Source organism: Carcharodon carcharias, assembly GCF_017639515.1.
Source record: "Carcharodon carcharias isolate sCarCar2 chromosome 24 unlocalized genomic scaffold, sCarCar2.pri SUPER_24_unloc_2, whole genome shotgun sequence".
NCBI lineage: Eukaryota > Metazoa > Chordata > Chondrichthyes > Lamniformes > Lamnidae > Carcharodon > Carcharodon carcharias.
Window position 1 is genome coordinate 1708797 of NW_024470595.1, and position 22930 is coordinate 1731726.

Sequence of the window (22930 nt, forward strand, 5' to 3'; positions counted from 1 at the left end):
TGCCACTCACAATGGCTTTAATTTATGGCAGGTAGAATGAAGAAATATCATTTAAATGAAAGCACTAGTGACCGCTCGCTGCTTAAACATAAGGTGTTTTTCCACCTGGTTGCGAGGTAAAGAGAGCAGAGTCCTTGTTTTAAGTGCTGTCAAATGCCAAAAACGGCTGCTTTACAACAAATTTACCACATTTTAAGTGATTAGTCATGATTGAGACACAGGAGTCTTTTATGCTCCTGCCCGCTATATCTTCGATAACATTGATTGCTATTGGTAGATTGGCGCATCTCCCCTTGCATCTGCATTCAAGTGTAATAGCCACATTTAGCTCCCCTCTTGAAAGCGACCATTGTCCTTCATAAGGCAACTGCGCTTAGGTGAATTATTACTCTTTTGTTCGCTGTCAACTGGGGAGATGCATAATCGATCTATCGCCAATTGGAAGCAGTAATATTCTCCATAGCATGACTTTTCATTTTGTGACTCCGCTTTGTGTTTAGTTATAAGGTGTAAACGTCAATATAAACTGTGCATATTCAAGGATAAAATGGTTCCTGCTGCATTAAGTTTGAGCGATGAATAGATTTATCTGCCGTAATAGAATTTTTACAGTGATATGTCATGACACCCTTTCATTCTCCAAGCGCAGTTACAACCTAAAAGTATCTTTTCATTTTCCTTATTTTTTTTTTGGTTGTGCCCAAGTGTACTTGTGCCATGATATTTCGCCAAAGCATTATAAATGCTCCTAATGTGAAAAAGAGGATTGGAGCATTCATATAATAGGGGCTTTCCCAATTTTACCCAGAGTGCTGATTAAAATATTAACTCAGGCAATGCGGAACATTGCCTTGAGGCACTCGATGACCCCCAGCGATCTTTGCGGGATGTTATCACGAATTACTTTACGTACAGGCCTCCGCAGTAACATTATAGTGTTACAGCTAGAAATGTTAGAATGATTTTCTGCACGGACACAACTATTATTGCTCGTGTAGGGGCTTCCTCAGTGTTGCTGCGTGCTGGAAATCTGAAACTTAAAAGTCAATGCTGACCATTGCCTGAAAAATAAAATATGATTCACTCTCCGCTGATGCTGCAAGATCTCCTGAGTATTCCTAGCATTTTATGATTGTATTTGAGAACAAAAATAATTGGAGCAGGGCATCTTAATATTTAAGTGGAGTTTTCATGAATAATGATAAGTTAAAATCTGCACGGATGATTTTCTAATTTTTCCTACTATTATTGTTTTTTTTTTGGTAAAGACCAGGACTGATGACTGACGCAAAAGCATAAATACACGGAGATGTCCAGTATTATTAACGTTCGAGCAATATCATCGCCAGTCATAATAGCGCCGAGTCATCACGAGGTATCCACACAGAATACAATTAGTTTAAGTTGTACATTACAGTCCATAACACGTTTACATTCTGCAATGGCTGAGTCAAGATCGCACCAGAATGATATGAAACTCCAAGAGACCAACACTCTTCAGGGGGGACGTCCCATTCAACATTCAAAAGTGGCATGCGCAGAACACATTGCCTCTGGGGATACTTTCCGATCATTAGTTTTAATTGACGAAGTTTCTGGTGCTGAGCTGTTAAATTTCCCCATTGGCGGACAGGGGTCTCTGACGAGGTAAATTACCCGCTTGTTTGTTAAGTGACTATAACTAACACAAATTATTAAGTGAGCTGATTTCATCACCCGGATACAGGTTGGCCTATAAAGGGGGAAACAATTACGGTTCTTATATACAATCAGAAAACTGAGTGAAATCTCGCATCCTTCTAAAAAAAAATGATCCGGCCAACGATTCTACATGTAAGGGATATTTACTACCCAATTCTCGCAGGCTTCGGTATTCCTGGTAAGTTAGTGTTTTCTAATATCTTTTGAATATTTCACTGTTAGTGATTATGTGGCTGATTGAAGGAATGTCTCACTGCCGAGTCATTTCACTGCCAGAAGAAATTGCTGAATATTGGCGGGAATCCTAGCCTTTCACAGGCCCCGTGAGCCGCGGTTCTGCTCAGCATATGCTCACAGGGAAGGAGAATGAGGTTAATTTCACGCCCCCACAAAACTAAAGCATGTGTTGCTTAGTGTCAGTGGCTGTCATCTCATATGTAATGTTGCCCATTCTCTACATTACAGTGATAATTCCAAGTACTTCAGCGTCCTCCGCCCAGCAGTCGGCGGAAGTTATTTTGAGGAATACGAGGCTACTCCTCATTCCTCTCTGGTAGCGAATCTTTTCGGATCCACCGCCTCCCGTTCAGTTCCTGAGCGGATACTTCAGACCGCTTATAAAGAGGCAAAGGCCAACGTTTTGAATTACATTGGGTAGTTTATTTTCAGCTGAATGTTTTATTTGAATTTATTGCGTCCTGTAATGGATTGTAAATTATATTGAATACGGCTGGCATCGGATACCCTTCCCGGGATTCTCATCTCTGAATAATCAGAGGGAACCGACTGTGAAATTATTTTTAGTGTAACATGGAGCCCCAGTGGCAATTTATCAAATTCGCTCGGTGTATCACATGGTAACGGCCTGATGACAGGAAGGTTGTTTGAAAGGAAATATGTATATTATTTGACTGTTGAAATTCAAGAAGATATAAGAATATCCCACTTTCCCTTTACGAAATGTATATCGGTAACTGGACTGCCTTTGCAAGGTGCTGACGGCTGACCTGAGCTGTACAGTTCCATTCAGCCTCAATCCTGCGCCAGGGAAAATAGTCAATGAAAGGGAATCGGGCGATATGTATGCCGGACGGCTGATCCGATTTAGCAAGTTTTACACTGTTGTCCGAAGTTAACATGAGGCCCAGTTCAGGCATCAATGCATAAGGGGCGGTGGTAGTAGTAGGAGTTTGGAGCTACACTCCGTTACCATATTCCAGACTGAAATCGAGTGACCCTTCTCCCAGCACCATGATGACATTCGACTGAAATTTACTGGGATGACGGCGGTCCAGTCCCGATACACAGTGTTTCTCTACACTGAGGATCAACTCCGTGAAAGAACCGAACTTCCAAAAGGACCCCGACAGAAGAAGACAAATGGCAAAAAATCACTTTTTAAAACATTTACTGTAAAAAATCAAACCAAAGTCAGAAAGTATTTAATTAACTGCTAGTTGTATTCAGTAGAAGGTATTTATTTATGTTGAAGTAGCTGATACAACATTGATAGTCTCACGGATTTCTCAGCTAGCCCACGGCACACATGTGGCATTGTGTTCAGTCCTAATGTCTCTCACAACTCCATCTTGCTCCAGCAGTGCTCAATCACTGTTCTTAAAGCAGGCTCCGATTCTCAAGTGGCCTCCAACAACCACTTGAATCCACTCCAGCTCCAAGGGTATGATTATCAACAGCAAGGCCTACTTCTTTGTGGCCTATTTCACTCGAGTCACAACAGTCCTGATAGTGGAGTTTTCCCAAAGGCACTGTCACTCACCAATCAATAGCGCTCTCGTGTACAGCATGATCAGCTCTGGGAAAAACAAATCTGCCAGCTCTTCATCTTGCCTGGGTGGCTCATAGCTTTTTTCAACTTTTAGTCTTTTAAGATTGCTCCCACACGCAGCTTCAACGAGAACCACTGGGCCTGGGCTGCTTCTGCTGAAAAGCAATTGAGCTTTTTAGACTCCTGCTTATTCTGACCACATGCTGAAATCCGATTTCCCATACTGTTTACACTTCCCAACCAGTTTGCACTCCCTTAACTATTTCATGCGCACATTAATTTCTCTGAATTCTATTGTCCAACGAAGAGATCGCTCCCCCATAAATCTTATTCCGGTCTCTGTTTCAGGGAGAGGCCAGTCTCAAAATTACTGCTCATGAAACTATTTAATCACAATAGAGTGCATATTTATTTATTTATTTTCGGAGTTTCATCAACACTGGCTAATATTACAATTGTATACATGTATATAACGCTGGGTAGAAATGCACAGTAACACTTCCCATAATATTCTGTGGAATGTACCTGAATTTCCATGTTACCTACTTCTCTCCCCTTTTCCCGCAGCGAACCTTATGACAATCGTGATTCTCTCCAGAGGAAATTGCGGCCTTTCAAAATGTATCGCTTTTTATATGGTGTCCATGGCAACAGCCGATTTACTGGTCATGCTCAACAACGTTCTCGTGTATCAAATCCTGAGTATACGTTTTCCAAATATAATCATGTCCTATACACCCATTTGCAAGTTCATAATGTACTCAATTAATACCAACCTGTATTTATCGGTGTGGTTTACCGTCTCCTTCATAATTGACCGGTTTGTGTTTATATGTAGCCACAAGTTTAAGACAACGTATTGCACAGTGCGAACTGCGGCTACAGTTCTAACAACAATCTGTGTCCTCTCACTTTTACAGAACATACCAAATTGGTTTGCATTTGAACCTCAGCGAACAATTAACAATTCTCACTGGGGTTTCCAGCCCAGCCTAGATTTTTATACATCTCCTTTTGGTGTAATATTTATTTGGCTACAAAGCATTGTATTGACATGGATTCCTTTCTCTTTGATATTTCTGTTTAATTGTTTGACAGTCAGGCGGATTTTAATAGCCAGTCGAGCCCGTAAGGAGCTCCGGGGTCACAGCAGCGAGAATCACAGTGATCCGGAAATACAGAATCGAAGGAAATCGATTATATTACTGTTCACTGTATCGGGTACTTTTATACTATTGTGGCTGACAGCAATCGTTCGCACGTTAGTCAGCAGTATGCTCATTCATGTACGACCGGATTATGCAGCTCCTGCATACATCGCTACTGAAACCGGATACATGCTCATGTGTTTGAGTTCCTGCACAAACACTTTTATTTATGCAGCTACACAAACTAAATTCAGGGAAGAGCTGAAGCAAATACTAAAATCTCCATGGACAATAATTTTGATACTGATAAAAAAAAAGAAAACGAAACCAACTGTTCCTGTTCTAACTATAGTTAAATTGCAGACTAGGATTCAATTTTGAATAGTGGCCTTTCTGTTGGAACGACAATGTATTGTTTTTAATAAGGCATCAGAAAGCATTATTCCACGTTGTGCCATGTGCTTTATGTCTGCTGATATTCCACGGAGATTATAATTGTTTCTTGTTATAGCGGCTCACTTGCCAGTCAGGGGACATAGAGAACAGTTATTAACATGTTTCAGCACTGGAGTAAAACCTCCCTCTGTTGGCCTTAACTCCCTTACACGGCAGGTACTGCAATGAGAAGTGTCAGTTTAATAAGCAGTTAAGGTCCCAAAACTTCCAAAGCCAACAGCAGTGAATTGAAGTTGCTGTTGCGCATTCCAAACACTGCGGATGTCCTGACACATGCACCCGCTCTGAAATTTCCCCGGAAGTTTAAATTCTTGATTGACTGATTTGCGCTGTCTGGGAGCCGCTGTCATTGTCTCCCAAAATGAGCTTAGTGTCAGAAAATTGGGGGTCAGATACACGGGACTTGCCTGCATATTCACACTGCGAATGTTATGCTGGTTAAGACTTGATCTATCTCAGGGATTAACGACAGAACTGAACGGAGCACCACACTCAACTCTCCAATTCACCACCACCACCCCCAACCATGCCGTCCCGATCCGACTGCCCATGTGATGCAATGGTCCACCGATCCAACTGCCACCTGAAAGATTGCCCAGCCCTCCTGATTGCCCTATCTCTGCCCGGACTACTCCTTCCAACTCTGCTATTTCCCTCCCAACCAGCCCCCAGCCACACTCAACTCTTCTCAGGACCTGACTGCTATTTCCCCAACTGACCACCTGCCAACACGGCTGCTCTCGTCAACCCAGCTACTCAGCCAACCTGACTATGCACCCGGCTCAACGGCCCACCTGTTCAAAAGCGACTACTGCTGATCGGGCTGCCTATCCGACTCAGCTGCCCACCCAGCCCGATTACCCACCTACACGACACATCTACCCCCCCAACCTCAGTACCCAACTACACGATCTTACAGCCCAGCCAACTTGATTACCCACCTACGTGACCTGACTGCCCAACCAATTCGATCGCACACCTAACCACCAAAATGCCCACCCAACTGGATTACCCATCTGCACAACCCGACTGCCCACCCAATGTGATTACCCACCTATGAAACCCAACTCCAGTTCCCTAGGCAAAGGGATTGCTTATTCTGTCAGTCCTACATTCCTTACATTCTCTAATCTGTGGGCGTTCGTCCTCAACCCTAAATAAATTCAAAATCCAGTGAATGTCAACAAAGTGCAGTTAAACCAGTTAATTAACATGTTTCAGTGAGAAATGGCTGTGTCCTTGCATCTACAGGCGGGAGAAGAATGGAATTTACAGGTGGGAGCTGCCCAAATGACAGGGACCGTGCAGGAGAGATTCCAAGCAAAGACCTGCAGGCCCATCTCTCTGGAATGGATAGGCAGAAAATACAAGAATGCCTTCTATTAAATGACGCAGACTGGAAGACTTTCTCGATTATAATTGATAAGACTGTCATCAAGTTTGTCCATATTATATCCTCTTGTTTACTCTTTTTATTGTAGTAGCTGCTATCTTTAGCCATTATATGCTAAGTAGCGAAGAATATTTCAACTTGCAACAACATGAGGCTATCACGCCATTACTGACCCTGCAGCAAGCATCAGTTTCAGGATGAAGTGTTGTGAAAGTTATTTAAAGATATGCTATTGTACACTGATTAATAAACTTAAAAAAACGTTTACTCGTTGGATACCGTCTAGAAGTATAATAATTTATCATAAATCATCATCTCAATTTGCATCAAAGATGCAGGTGAATAGCAAGGTTTATAAATAAACAATTGTTAGAATTTCAATTATGTTGACCTAGATTGAATTTATCAATTAGGCAACAAGTTAAGGGAATAATACTCTTGGCAATTTGGTAAAAAAAAAACTTGTTCAGTAGGGAAAATTATCAACATTGAATAAGAATAAACAAATTATACTCTCACTATATGAAAATGAAATTTAACAATTACAAAATAGTGTAAAGCAAACTTATAGGAATTGCTATATAGACGGAGTGAGAACAACGTGTAAAAATATAATCGTAGTATTTCAGTTATTAAAAAATTGAAGATTTGTATCTGCCCACGCCTCCCACCCGCCGCCCTCCAACCCGCCTCCGCCGCCATATAAAATCATTACGTGCCTTTGCAATTTATGCCTTTAAATGTATTTGAAATAAAATTGCAGGGAGTGCGTTCTCAATAAGAGAATCATTCATTCCAATGCTCTAGAACCTGTTTAAAACATTTCTGCTGCAATAGCGATATAATTATACTGTTTTTGAATGGCCTGTCATTAGCTGCTTACTTTGAGCCTGAGTCTGCCATGTTCTCATTCATGATGAGTTTCTTCAACAGTCGAACTTCACATTGGAACCCAGTGCGACGACACTGAGTAGGTGCTTGTCAAAGTCACAGAAGACACGCATGCAGGATAGGAGCATCTGACCACGTATCGTCTCGATCGCATCGATTACACAATGTCGCGCAGCTCCGCCTTTTTTTGCTGCCAACCTCAACCTCCAAGTTGATGTCACTCCAGACTTGGCTTATGCATTGTTACTCTGCCGGCCTTCCACCATCAACTATCCAGAAACATAATATCAGCGAAAGACCTGATGGCCAGAATGCAACTGGCACTGAGCCCCATTCACACAGCACTAGCGCTCGCTGAATATTTACTCTGGTGTGGTCAACTCCTCCATTTAAAAATGTTCATTCTCGTATCAATCCCATCCTTACCCTTGCCTCTACCATCGTCTGTGATCTCCTCTACAGCCTTCTGAAAATTTTGTATTCCTCATATTCCGGCGTCTTTCTCATCCCCTAAGTCCTTCACTGGACAATTGTTGAACTTTCTTTCAGATCTCTATGATGCAATCTCTGGAAACTTCTCCCAAAATCTATTTCTCCCCTTTACAGTCGTCATTAAAACTAACATCTGGTCCCTTTTCCAAATGCTTTGAATATCTGGCTTAGTCTCCTTATTTATCCAAATACAATATTTTTAAGCTCAACGACGCTATTTTATCAAGTTAACACCGTGATATCAATGAAAGTTGTTATTTGCTAAAATGAACTATCCATTCTTGCCATTCCGTCCCCAATACATGCCTGAAGGATCCTGTAAATTTAACGTGGATGGAACATAAATTACTGAATATTATTGCGTGTTGGTTCCATTCGTGACAATGAACCCCTGATCTTCACAAATCACGGTTTCAACACAAGAATAGATTCTAAACCCTGTTCACAGGGTATTCACTGGTAATCAGCCCAGCGGCAGAGATTGTTATAGCGCAGTGACTGTTCTAAACTACTAGGCCATCAATTGCTCCCTACAGGGTTCACCATGTCAGACCAGATTCAGCGTATGCTGGAGAGATAACCGAAAGTGGCAACTCCGAAATGCTTTATGACAACGACAAGAAAACACGTCGAAGCGATTATCATTCCCGGACCCCGCCATTACCATTGAGACATACTCAAGATATCGCGGCATATTAACGCAACGGTTCACGCTTGCTTCATACATGATTTTGATCCAATCGTGGTTCCTTATAATCGGACGTGATTTGCATCTTCCTGCATTGAAAATGGCCGCTTCTTTGCCGGATTAATTTAAAGCCACACGTTGCAGAAACAGACAGAGGCACTACTGAGATTCACAATTGTGATCTTCATTTTAAGAGACAGGCGCATTCACGAAATAAGCTGCGGTGACACCAACCTGCAAGCAAGCATTGAAATACAATGCTTCCAATTCTAGATCACTATATTGCTGCAGTATAATCTTAAGAAAGAGAGGGAAAGCTGTATTAACTGATTTTAACAATCCAGCATCCAGGTAATATCAAGAGAATGCTGCAAATACTCAGCAGGTCAGTTAACATCAGTGAGGAAAGCAGGAGACGTAACCTTTTAGATCGCTGGCCAATAGAATAAACTGCACTGTTGTAACGGAATTCAGATACCGAATCAGAGTTAGTGTCCAAAATAAGCTTCACCTCAGCCCTATTAAATCCCGACAGATTGACCTTCATTCAGATGGACATGACGGGGATCAATAAAATATTCATATAATGCATGTTATTTGCTTCTTGCTACGAGACGTTTTCTGCCGCCTGGTTTTAATTGTAAGTCTTCACGCTCTACACTTCCTCTGGACAGGAGAAACAACACACTGCCAAATTTATGGTTGTGTCACTTCAGTCCCTCAGGAAACATGAGGAACAGCATCAGTCAGACTGGGCAGAACCACCTGATGCTTTATTAGTAAGATGGACAAAAATAAAGACCTTGAATATCCTTTCTGTTGTGCATTTAACTTTCCTGAAAAAATACCTTCTCGATTTTTCAATTTCAATGTCATCTTCTTATAACAGTCAAACGTCAATGCATACATCACTTCGTCAACGGCCAATTTAAATTCCTTGGAGTAATTGGGTGCTGCCAGATCTGGTGTCGCATTTAATACAATTTTCAAACTATCAAATGGCTTCTGAAATTCCGGTGTCCATTGCAAATTCTCATTCATTTTTACTATTTCAGTTAGTGAAGCAAAAGCACACGGCTTAAATTTGGTACAAACTTCCAGTAACACCAGCTCATGCCCAGAAATCTCAAAACTTCCCATTTTGTTGTAGCACGGGGAAATCCACGATAGCCATGAATTTCACACCTCTTGGAAGCACCTCTCCATGTCCAATTGTATGGCTTAAAAACGTAACTTGCAATGTTGCAAATTCACTTTTAGACAAGTTCATAGTTAAATTAGCTTCTTTAATCGAATAAATAATTCTTCCAGATGCTGTAGATTCTCCTCCCACAACTGACTTTAAGTGATTCGTTCATCAACATACACAGAACAATTGCATAGATCTGCACCGACTTTGTTTGTCAGCATGTGATGTGTCTTCTTCTTACCAAATGGCATGATTTTAAACTCTTATAGTCCATTTGTCATCACAACATCCGATTTCTCCGTTGCTTTCTCCGATAATGGTACTTGTCAGTATCCTTTTAGCAAGTCAATGTTTGCTATAAATTTTGTTTGCTCCACTTGTTCAATGCAATCTCCAACCGTTCTATTAGATTTGAATTTTATTTTGTCACCACATTCACCTTTTGAATGTTCACACAAAGCCTTTGTGTTCCACCTGGTTTTGGTGCTAGGACAATAGGTTAATTCAAGTTACTGCAACTAGACTTAATGATATAATTTTGAAGCATGAAGTCAATTTATTTCTGTACTTGTGATCACTTGCTGAATTTAATCCATAAGAATCTTGCCTTATCGAAGATGAAACTCCTACAGGGGCATCTTGCACAGCTAAATCTTTCCTCCCCAAAGCATTCCCACAAGTAAGCTTTTTTGACTGCAGTAGCTTACCCAAACCACTTTGATAGATTTTGGAAGGCATTTCAATATTACATTTACGTACTCAAGTATTCCCTCTTTATCTATTTTGAATACAGGAAAATCAATTTCAGAGTTCTGCATTTCTACTTCTTCCTCATTATCTACCGCAACTAATAACTAATTTTGTCCTCTTCCCACCTCCTCGGAAGAGGTGACAGAACGCTCTCATTATAATTTTAATAGTTTGATTTCCTTTTCTCCAATGCTCCTTGTTGATAAGCTGTTGACTTAAACTGTTTTTCCTTAAACTGTTACTTTCGCCCTTAAACAGCTGTGACATTAAATTTGAAACCTGATCTGATTTTTTTTTTCCTGAGATAAACCATATCTCATAGAAAATATTGTTAACCCTTCCACAATCTTCTTCGTTATAATAAATTTTTAAAGATATCGCTTAAGGACGCATGGTAGACACATCCATCATTCTCAGTAAATCCTGATTTCCACTTTAATATTATGAAAGGGTGCTGCACAATCAATCATGGCTCTCATCAAAGGCTAATCAAGTGTTGGTATTGGGATTAACGGTACCGATTAATCACAGCTTGTAGTTTGCCTATCACCTGACATCTGTGACATGTTTACAGAAGGTGACGACAAACCTATGCAATCCTGGTCAATAAAAATATTTCTGCATTGTTGCCTGTCTCTTCCTAAGTCCGGAATGCCTCCACATTGGAATTTAATGAACAATGCTCTGAAGCTCATTTCTATATCCTAATGGGATGACAATGGGATGTGTCTCTCAGCAGTTTTCGTTTTCTGAGACATGGTCCAGCCTCCAATTTCGCATTTCAAATATCAACCGTAAAGTAATAACACTCTGTGGTGCATTTGACTCTATTTCCGAATAAGCCATCTGATATAACTCTTTTAATCCCAAAACCTTTTGATGCATCTCAATTAACTGCCTTGAGTTAAACCTTTCAGCAGAAATATATTTTGGTGTGTCTTTCTGAACAATAATATCAGACACATTGCCTGCTAATTGGATTTTAATACCCTCTTCCTGCATTTGAACTGCCTGTCCATCTGGTTTCTCTTGCTTCAAACTATGCGCCAGTCATCTCGTTGTCACATATTCTGGAAACAATCCAGGATGCTCCCCTTGTAACACGTCTGCTGAAAATGCTTCTACACGCTTCTCAAGTGCCACATTGATGGTCCAGCGACTCATTGACCAAAATAAATTAAACCCCTGCAATGGGCATTTTTCCACCACCCCAATCGTCATTTCGCCAGTTTTTCACTTAGTTTTAAATTTATCTTCCACAATGGAATATGCTTAGCATTTCCAAGAACCTCACTCAATATCACCTCTTCCTGCAATTCTCCGTGTGAAAAACAAACATCACTATCCCACAACAGTAATGATTGACTAGCTGCTGTCTTTGCTGAAATGTTAAATCTTTACCTACTCCATCATGTACACATTGAAAGACATTCCCTTCACACACATAATCTTTAAACATTTTTACAAACTGCTCTTCATAATTCTCTTGGGTAAATTTTGCGCACATTCCAACTTCTTTACCACAGATTCTACAGGTTTTACTTGTAGCGTTTTTTTTTCCCCCGGTGCCTGAACATCAATATTCACAGTGCATTTACTTTCAGAACATTTCTGACCCCCAATAATTCCAACAGGTTTTTCTTGCAATTTCCAACACACTGCCTTCATGTGTCCCACTTTTTTAGAATGAAATCACCTCACATTTCAGAACCTTCCTTTTCATTCAGAGATAAAACTTCCTGGGGATACACAGTTATTCCCTTTATTCCCTGACTGACCATCTTCCTTTTATCTTTCTACATTCTATTCTTTCCGGATATAATAGGGTAACAAGAAAAATGTTCAGCTCCATGCACTAAGTCATAAACATCAGCTTCTCTGATCCTTTCCTTAGAGATTCGCCCCTTTTGTTCCGTCACCTGATTCTCACTACCGAATAAATTGAATTTTTAAATTCTTCCAATCGAATTACTTCACTAAGAGCTGGAGAAGTTGTCTCTATTTTTAATGCTTGCTCCAACCTTTCAAAACTAATTTGCTTTACTCTGAAACTGAACATAAGTTTTCCCAGGCCGTTTTCTCATATTTCTAATGTTCTCCCTGTCTCCGTCAGGAACCAATTCATGCACACGCAAAACAGCCTTTTTTTACCATATCATAATTCTCGCAATTTCTTCCGATAGCGAAGGATACACTTTATGTGCTCTACCCACTAACCTGGATTGCAGCAATAATGTCCTGTTTTCTTGAAGCCATTTCATCTGTTTAGTTCTCTTCTCAATGCAATAATGAATTCTTCAATATATTTTCACTCAAACTTTGGAAGAGCTTGTACAAATTTAAACATTTCGCCATTGAATTGTACTCTGGAATTAAGTTCCTCCTCACCTCCTGCCGTCTCTTTTTTTGTAACCCCAAACATTTTCAATTGAAATTATCTGTATCTGTCCCTCTCTCTCTCTCTCTTTCTCCCTCCTTTTCTCTCTCTCTTTTTCCATCTCTCACTCCCTCTCTACTTTTCTTTCTTCCTTCTCTATGTTCACAATTTCAAAACCCAAGTTTTCGTTTTCACTCCTGCCTTTCTGCCTGTTCCCTTTGGAATTCCATTTCACTTTCCCTTTCTTTGAATTCTATCATTTTAATTGGAAACTGAATTTGAGCCCATTCCAATGAAGCACACGTGGACAACTCTGTGGCTCAGGCATTCAATCTAATTTCAATTGCTCTGCTATCACTTCAAATATGTCTGTATTCTTTGCCGCTACAGGTAACCCGAACTACAATATATCCGCCAGCTCTGTTAACATATTCTTCAATACCTTCTATATCCCAATCAGAGTTATATACTTTGCTTCCACAAAAGTTTTAGCCACGGATACAGCCATTTTTGCAGTCTTGCCAATTCAAAATTACTTCACACCCACCCTGAATTCAAACAGCTTCTCGTTCTCGAAGCCTCAAGATTCACCAATTCCAAAACATCAAGGATTAAAAATATATTGCTCAAAGAGGCCCCAATTATTATGACACAGCCGGTCGTAAATGCCGAGCTGTTCAGACCACAGAGGAATCTTGAAACACTTGTCATAAAACATTTTTGTGATTTTATGTTCTTAAATGCAGGCTTTAAAGTCATTAGTAATTAGACCACGGAGTATCAAGAGGGTTTTAAAAACTAAATTAAATCTTTATTAATAAAAGGAAGGCTATGGCACATAATTATGTCTACACAATAGCTTCTGTAATAAATACAACAATCCCGCAAATTAATCTGACTCTCAGTTAGACTCCCGGCAAGGCAACACTGAATCTCATAGCTTTAAACAGACGCCCTGCAAAGCACATCCCAGACAGTCTCATTCCAAATGAGTTTCTTTCAGCTCTGGGCTCCTGCAGACCGCAGCTTAAGGCTAACAGGCTTGAGGCTTCTCACACTTTTTTGATTGTAAAATGCCTCTTCCTTACCCACAATCCGTTTCTCCTTCATACATACCTTTCCCGGTGAAAGCAGATTCTTCAGCATATCACTAGCCTTTTAACTTCACCTCTTCTAACAATAACATCCTTTCATCGGGCCAATTTTATTATAAGTTGAGCACAAACTAAACACATTACGTGGTGTCTCCTAGCTTGGTGCAGGATTTCACCCACACTTTGAATTTTTGCTTTAGCAAATGCAAATTAGCACTTTACCTTCTATCCTCCTTAGGTTCAACTAATTACCGTCTCAAAACTGTTATATATCAAAGCACACAAACTAGATGACTTGAATCCAGTTAAGACACTTACAGGCAGACACATAGACACAGACCCGATTAGAATTGTATTTTAAAACATAACATCCACCAACATTCTAGGTATCAATATCTCTTCAGGAAAAGGCACAGCAAGCAATTCAGAGAGCAATTGACGCGTTCGCCTTTTTTGCAAGCGGATATTGCAAGTGTAATTTTTAAAAATCACTTGCTACAGCTGCATGAGACTTCTCTGAGACCATATTTGTAATATTCTGTTCAGTATTGGTCATCATATTTTAAGAAGAATATGATTGCATTGGGGAGAGTAATGTGTAAATTCACTAGATTGGTTACCGGAAGAGACGGTTGTTTATGATGCGAGGTTGAGGATACTCGGTTCTATTATATGGATTTTAGAAGAATGAGAGGCGATCTTACTGAAACACTCAAGAAGGGGTTCGACATATTAGATGCTAAGAGATATTTTCCACGGCGGGAGAATCTGTAAGTGGTCATATTCTCAGGATAAAGGGCCAATTATTGAGGCTGAAATGAGGTAAAATTTCTTCACTCAAAGTTTATGAATTTTTGAAATGTTTTGTTCCTGAAGCTTATAAACGATCCAGCATTGACAATAATTAAGTCTGAGAGAGACCGAATTTCGTCTGTCAGGAAATCCAAGGAAATGTGGAGCATGTGGGAAAGTGGATTTGGAGCTGAAAGCCAATTATGATCATATGGACTGGTTGAGCAGCCTCAATGGGCTGTTTGGTCTCCTCCTGCCCCTATTCCACATGTCCTTAAATTCTCATATTGTAGTTAATTTGCTAATTCCAATCACACGCTCACAGTTCTCTGAAATTTTGATGTTGTTCTTCTGACACCCCATTGCAGTTTCATATATATATGGGGAAGGGCAGTGGCCCCAGCATCGTTCATTGTGATGACTTAGGTACTGCCAGTCAGTGAAGGCTCTCTTTTTTTTTGCTTTTGGAGCCAACTTGCTAAACTGTGCCCTGAATATGCATCTCTGATTTTAGCCAGAATTATATTGAGAATGTGCTTTGAAAATCCAACTGGAGCAATATTTTGTGTGGTTTGTGGGTGCGAGACGAGATATTATGAGTATCCGTATGAAAGGGAGAAAAAGTGCTTTTCTGAGATATTATTTTAAAATTGGTCCTGTTTTTCTGTTTGTTTCTGAGAGACAGTGTGTCAGCGAGCATGTTAGCGAGAGAATGCGTATGAAAAATAAAGTTTCAAATAGTTGGTTGGAAAGAATATGCACCAAAAAAGCAGCAGAATAGAGTTTGAGATAAATGGCTGCATGCGAGGGAGGCATGCCCATTGAGTAAAGTAGGAGGCAGGATTCCACAGGGAACAAGGCAGGTTAAGTGAGTCAGTAACAGGATAGTGTTACGTGGCAAAGTGAGCCATTGCTCACTTTGGTCATTATATAGAAAACCAGTTTTCTTAAAGTGTGAAACTACAAAATATTGATGTTCGGGGAGATATGGGTGTTCTTGTTGAATGAACACATGAAGTTAGCTGACAGGGATAGCAAGCAGTTAAGAAGGGAACTGGTATGTTGACAATTATTTTAAGGAGAGCACATGAATAAAGAATTAGTGCTTTAATTGCACAGAGTTTGATGGGACAACATCTGGAACAATCGAATGGCTTTTTTAAAAATGGTCAAATGTACGATTAAGCCAATGGTCGTCTTCTGTGTTGAATGAATCAATGAGTGTCTCACAACCTGCCCCATTCATTCACCTCCTGGTCCATCCTTTCATCTGTGGAATTATTCTCAACTGTAAGTGTCGCTTGTTATTGAAAAAACTGGAGTGCCGCTTCACTGTGCTATTAAGGTATGAGTTTACTTTGAAATGAATTGGAGGTACAATTTTGAAGGAACAGACAACGGGCTTCCAACATTGAGTTACCACAATTGACAGCGACCATATTTACTTCCCATATTCCCCATCAGCGATTTTTTGACTATTTTTCAATGTTTAAATTTGAGTTGCTGTTTCCCTGAATTTTGCTGTGTCCCTGTTTATGACTGTGAAGCTGCCGGAATTTTATTTCCAATACCTCTTTCAACAAAGCCTATTCATGAGAAAATTCCTTAACAGAAAGTCAGCTGCTGGCGAGGCCAAAAAGCATTTGCTGCTTCCAGATGTCATTAAGAAAAAAACAATACTGCACAATGTACTCCTAATGTTTTATTAAATTACTTTGAAACATATGCGGAATGAAACAAAATACCGGACCGAGCAAAGTCCACCTCATTGCTGAGCTACTTCTAAGTAATGCGGAGACAAGGTCACTGAGTGGCCAATGCTTTCCCGTATAATTTGTCGTAATTCCAACTTCTCTCGAACAATCTTCTTTTGATGCCATTCAGCAGCGGCAAAATAACAGTGAGCTCTCCCCACCATCAAGCAGCTTTGCTGTAAGTCTTTTACTGAGTACAGTGTGAAGGTGCCAGCAGAACTCATAGGAGAATGACAACCTGATTTGGCCTCGAGGCCGATCATTCAGTGGGTGAGATGAGGTGTGAGACTGCCTTGTGTCGGCTGTAGCCATCTAGGGACTCCATGACAAAGGATTGGGAGAGGGTGGAAGGGGAATAGGGTGGGAGGAGCTGTTCATGGTCTGGTTATCTTGACCCAGTTAATGCAATTAGAGTCAGTATTAATCCAGCAACCATGAAAACCAATGGAAATTCAAGGGCCTTATCCCAGGTAATTATTGCCGAAGGAATCATGGCGAATGGGAAATTTAGATGGATTGAATGGAAAACTGTCGGTAGATGGGCTAAATGGCCTGAAGGGAACGTTACAAATAAGTGGGCTAGAAAGGAATATCTGGTAGGGAGGGCTTTACAATTTAATTGTATGTGCTGAAGGGAACACTTTTTTTTTGCCGAGCTGGATGAATTAAAGGTATTACTATGGATAAATGGTACAAGAGACTGAAGGGAGCAATGTGAATAGATGGTTCAAGATGCTGAAAGGAACTCTGTTCACTGCCGACCTAGATGAGTTAAACGGATTATTGTGGATAAATCATACAAGATGGCGAAGGGAATACTGTGGATAGGCCTTGCAAGAAGCTGAAGGGAATATTGTGGAGGAGATGCTATGGATCTTCTGGGTTGACGATGACCTTCTCCTGAACCCACTTTGAAATTTTGTGAGCAATTGCGATGTATGTTAAGTCTGTTCCCAGGTCAAGCCTCTAGCCAAAACAGTTGTGCAGGGCGCTTATTGTTGTCTTTCTTAGGCTCTAATTTTGAAATCTATCCTCACCTTTAATGAACTATTATCATTGCGAATAAACAGGGCTCATTTCCGCATTGTGATTGCCAAGGTTTTTCCTTTAAACCTACGCTTAGGATGTGGGTGATATTGACAAGGCCATTTATATTAACCATCAGACGTTGCCGTCCAGCACGTGCCGTTTCTTCTAGAACTGCTGCAGTCGTTAAAATTTGGTGTTCGTAAAATCGAGTTAGAAATGACCTCCAGAGATTTGGGTGGACATGATGAGGGAAGAATCGCATATATTCATGCCTGGATGGTGTGTGGCTTGAGAAGGAATACTCAAATTAACTTGTGAAGCAAAACCCCAGACAATTAATTGTTCCTAAATCTGCATGCAAACTATTTATATCAAGTAGCAGCTGAGCGGTGTGTATGCACATTTAAACATATGTATATCAGAATAACTGTATTGCTACCAGTGCTTCTAGTTTTTCTGAAGAAATTTCAAAACGATATCATCGTCTTTATTTTGGGTCAGCATTTTTCCCTGATTGCTTCTTTAATAACTGTAACTAATATTGTTTGTTCATTAGCCAGCCCAATAGTCACACTGGAGAGTTCGCTCTAATATAAATAGCAGCTTCCTTGAACGCGAAATGATAATTAAGCACCCAAAGTAACAAGCATTCTTACCTCATACAAAATGGAATGTCCTTTAATCCTGCAGATACGAAGCAGCTACCACCTTGTTCTTGCGGATACTGGCGTTAGTGGTTAGGCTTTGAATCCAGTGTTAATGTTGTTAAGCAATGTTGAAGTGTTATTACTCTTAATCCCTGCCTTGTACAGGAACCTACTCACAAATTCAGTGTCACCAGTTCAACCAAGAGTAGTTATGCTACTTGTTGTGTGCAGATTTCTTAGATAAGTTATTCGCTTTCTTTTTCAGTGCTGCATACTGTAGTACTGTATAAGTATATTTAGTCAAGAAACAAGATTCCTAACTAACATAAATAAGGACCCGAGCTGGCGTATTTTTAAGCGAGTAACAAGCTAACCGAGAGGGATGTCATGACAGGGGAACTGATGGCTCGTGATATGCTCCTCCTGCAGGATATGGGAAAGTAGGTGACCATCTGTGTTGAAGGTATGCCCGACTGCAGCTTTTAACTAATCAGATTTTGGACCTGGAGTTGCGGGTGGACTGACTGTGGAGCATCTGCGATGCTGAGTAAGTCATGGATAGCAGGCTTAGTCAGGTCATCACACCGCCGGTGAAGGTTAGACATGCAGAAAGGGAATGGGTGACTATCATAAAAAGTAAAAGACTCAGGAATGTAACGCAGGATCCCCCTGTGGTTATCCCTCTCTCTAACATATATAGCGTTTCAAATACTTTTCCAGAGGGGTGGGGGGAGGGGGTGGCAGGGCTGAAATCTCACGGGAAAGCAGCAACAGCCAAGTTCGTGGCCCTGCTGCTCAGAGGGGAGGGAGAAAAACAAGTGGCAGGGCTATAGTGAGAGGGAATTAAATATGTAGGGGTACAGACAGATGCTTATGTTGCCTCCCTGGTGCCAGGGTCCAGGATGTCACGGAACGGCTGCAGGACATTCTGGGGAGGGAAGGTAAACAACCACTGGTCGTGGTACACACTGAGACCAACAACGTAAGTAAAAGTAAGGGATGAGGACCTATAATCACATTATAGGAAGTTAGGAGATAAATTAAAATGCAGGATCTCAAATGTAGTACTCTCAGGACTACTCCCTGTTCCACATGCGAGCGAGAGCAGGGACAAGAGGATAGACCAAATGAACACGTGGCTGGATAGATGGTATAGCCGGGAGGGATTCAGATTCATGAGGCACTGGGACCGGTACTGGGGAAGGTGGGACATGTGCAAACCGGAAATGCTTTACCCAGACAGAGTAGGGACCAGTGTTCTTGTGGCGGCTTTTGCTGGTTCTGTTGGGGAGTATTTAAATTAATGTGGCAGGAGGATGCGATCCCAGGAGTAGGATCAGATAGGTCAGATTCAGACCAGGAAAATGGAGGTAGAACATTAGCCAGGGACATTGTGATAGACCAGGAATTACAGGAGAATCAAAGTTTACAAAGTGCCCAACAAGGGAAATTGACGGGGTAAACTGTTTATAAGGAGTAATGTAAAAAACGTAGATGAATTAAAGACACAGGTAGAGACAAGGCAGCAGAAAGTCATTGCTATAACAGAGAGTTGGCTAAAGGAAGAGGAAAACAGGCAGCTTAATGTTCCTGGTTATAAAATCTTCAAACACGATAAAGTAGGAGGTAAAAAAGGAAGAGGGCGGGGTAGCACTCACAGTTGTATCACCAAGCTGTGAGAATGGGCGATATATTAAATGGGACAACACAGAAGGCTTTATGGATTGATCTTAGCAATTAAAAATGGCCAGTCACACTACTGGGAGTATACTACAGACCCCCAAACATTGAAATGGAGAAAGATGAACAAATATGCAGGCAAATTTCTGCTTGTAAGGACAAGAGTGCAATAATAGTCGGAGACTTCAACTATCCTAATATCAACTGGGATTCAGCAGTACATGGGGCACTGAGAGAGAAAAAATCATACAGTGTATCCAGGATTTTTTTTCAACCAATTCGTGACAAACCCAACGAGTGGAGATACCATTCTAGACCTCGTCTTGGGGAAAAAAGAAGGGCAATTGGGTGAAGTGACAGTTGGTGACAATATCGGGGACAGTGATCACAATTCAATTAGATTTAGCATGACCATGGAAAAGGACAAAGATAAGGCAAGCGCAAAATTCTTGAACTGGGTGAAGGCACATTTTGCAGAAATGAGAAGGGACTTGGCTGAGGTGGACTGGACAGTGCGGTTGGAGGATAAAACAGTGGAAACCCAGTGGTAAGCAGTAAAAAGCAAGATCCTAATTGTACAAAGTAGACATGTTGCCGACAAAAATAAGAGTGGTATTGCCAAATCTAGACCGTCCTGGTTGTCTTGAGGAATGCAGACGAAGATCAAACAGAAAAAAATAAAGCGTACAATAAACACAAAGAACTAAGCACTGCAGATAGCCTAGACCAATGTAGGAAATGCAGGGAAGAAGTAAAAAAGGAAAGAAGGAAATCAAAGAGAGTGCATGAAAAAAAGATTAGCAAGTAAAGTTAAAGATAACCGAAAAACGTTTTTCCAATAAATTACTGCTAAAAGGTTAGTTAAGGAAAAAGTGGGACATATCAGAGATGAAGATGTAAAGTTGTGTGTAAATGCAGAGACTGTGGGAAGGGTTTTGAATGAATATGTTGTCTTCGTCTTTACAAAGGAAAGGGAAGATGCAGATACAGTAGTCCAGGAGGAACGCTGCGAGGCATTGGACGGGATAGTCATAAAAAGAGAGGTAAAACTCGAAGGATTGAAATCCTTCAAAGTTGATCAGTCGTCAGGGCCAGGAGGATTGTTTTCGGGGCTGCTGAAGGAAGTCAGGGAGGAGATAGCAGATGCACTGAGGATGATTTTCTAATCTTCGCCAGATACAGGGGAGGTACCGGAGGACTGGAGAAATGCAAACGTAGTTCCTTTGTTTAAAAAGGGATCTAATAAAATGCAAAACAATTACTGGCCATTTAGCCTTATATCAGTACTGAGCAAATTAGTTTAATCAATCCTGAGAGAACGGATTAACTGTAATGTGGAAAGGCATAGAATAGTCAAGGATGGTCAGCATGGATTTGTTGAAGGAATGTCTTGCATTTCAAATTTGATTGAATTCATTGAGGAAGGGACAAGAGGGGTTTATGAAGGTACTGCAGTGGATGTTGTGTACGTGGGTTTTAGTAAGACATTTGACAAGACCCTACATGGCAGATTGGTCAGGAAAGAAAAAGCCCATGGGATTCAGGATAATGTGGAAAATTGAATAACCACTTGGCTTGGTAACAGGGAACAAAGGGAAGAGGTCAATGGATGCCCTTGCGAATGGAAAGCTGTCTCAAGTGGTGTTCCACAGGGCTCACTGTTGGGACCCTTGTTGTTTATGTTAAATATTAAGTATCTGCACGTGAACGTTGTGTGTTTGTGTGTATGTGTGTGTGTGTGTGTGTGTATGGGAGGGGTGGGGGAGGGGGGGGGCGGGTGCATGACTGGGAAATTTGGAGATGCCACAAAGATTGGCCGAGCAGTGGATAGTGTAGATCATAGCCATAATCTCCAAACTGATATACATATGTTGGTGAAGCGGGTGATAAAGTGGCAGATGTGTGCTAACATAGAGAATTGTGAGGTCGTACATTTATGTAGGTCAAACATTTACAGGGATCACACAATTAATGGGAATATACTGAGAGGGATGAAGTGAGAGATCTTGGCGTACAAGTACACAGGTCCCTGAAGGCAGCACTTCAAGAAGACAAGGTTGTAAAGAAGGCATATGGAATGTTTTCCTACATTGGCAGAGGTATAGAATATAAAACTAAGGTAATAATGTTGGAACTGTACAAAACACTGGTGAGGCCACTGGAGTATTGTGTGCAGTTCTGGTCACCACATTGCAGGAAGGACGTAATAGCTCTGGAGAGAGTGCAGAGGAGGTTTACAAGAATATTGCCAGAGTTAGAAATGTGTATCTATGAGGAGAGATTGGATAGGTTGGTGTTCTTTTCCTGAGAACAAGGCTAAGGGGTGACTTGATTGAGGTGTACAAAATTATGAGAGGAATAGATAGAGTGGGCAGGATAAAATTGCTTATCTTTGTGGAGAATCTTTAGAACTAGGGGACATAGATTCAACAGAAGTTGCAGAAGGTGTAGCTGAGACATGAGGAATAACTTTGTACGCAAAGGTTAGAGGTGTTTGGAATTCGCTGCCCAAGTTGGTGGTCGAGGCAGAAACTCTAAACTCTTTTCAAAAGTATCTGGATCTTCACCTTAAGTGCTGTAAGCTGCAGAGCTATCGCCTACCAGCAGGAAACTGGGATTAAAAGAGGCACCTGATTGTCATCGACCTGCCATGGACAAGATGAGCAAGATTGCCTCCTTCTGTGCTGTAACTTTTCTATGGTTCTATGGTTCTTTGGATACATTTCATGTCGCAGGAATCTTCCCCTTTATTGGCTGTTGAGCTGTCAGGATTTATCGATGTGGTTTACAGTGTCCTTGACATTTGACAGGTTTGTATCAATATGTAGCCACAAGTTTAAGACAAGGTATTGCAGAGTGAGAACTGCGGCTGCAGTTCTAACAACAATCTGTGTCCTCTCAATTTTAGAGAACATACCAAATTGGTTTGTGTTTGATCCGAAGCGAACTTTTAACAACGTTGACTGGGGTTTCCAACCCAGCCAGGAATTTTATACAACTACTTTCGGTGTAATATTCATTTGGCTACATATTATCTTGTTGCCCTGGATTCCTTTCACT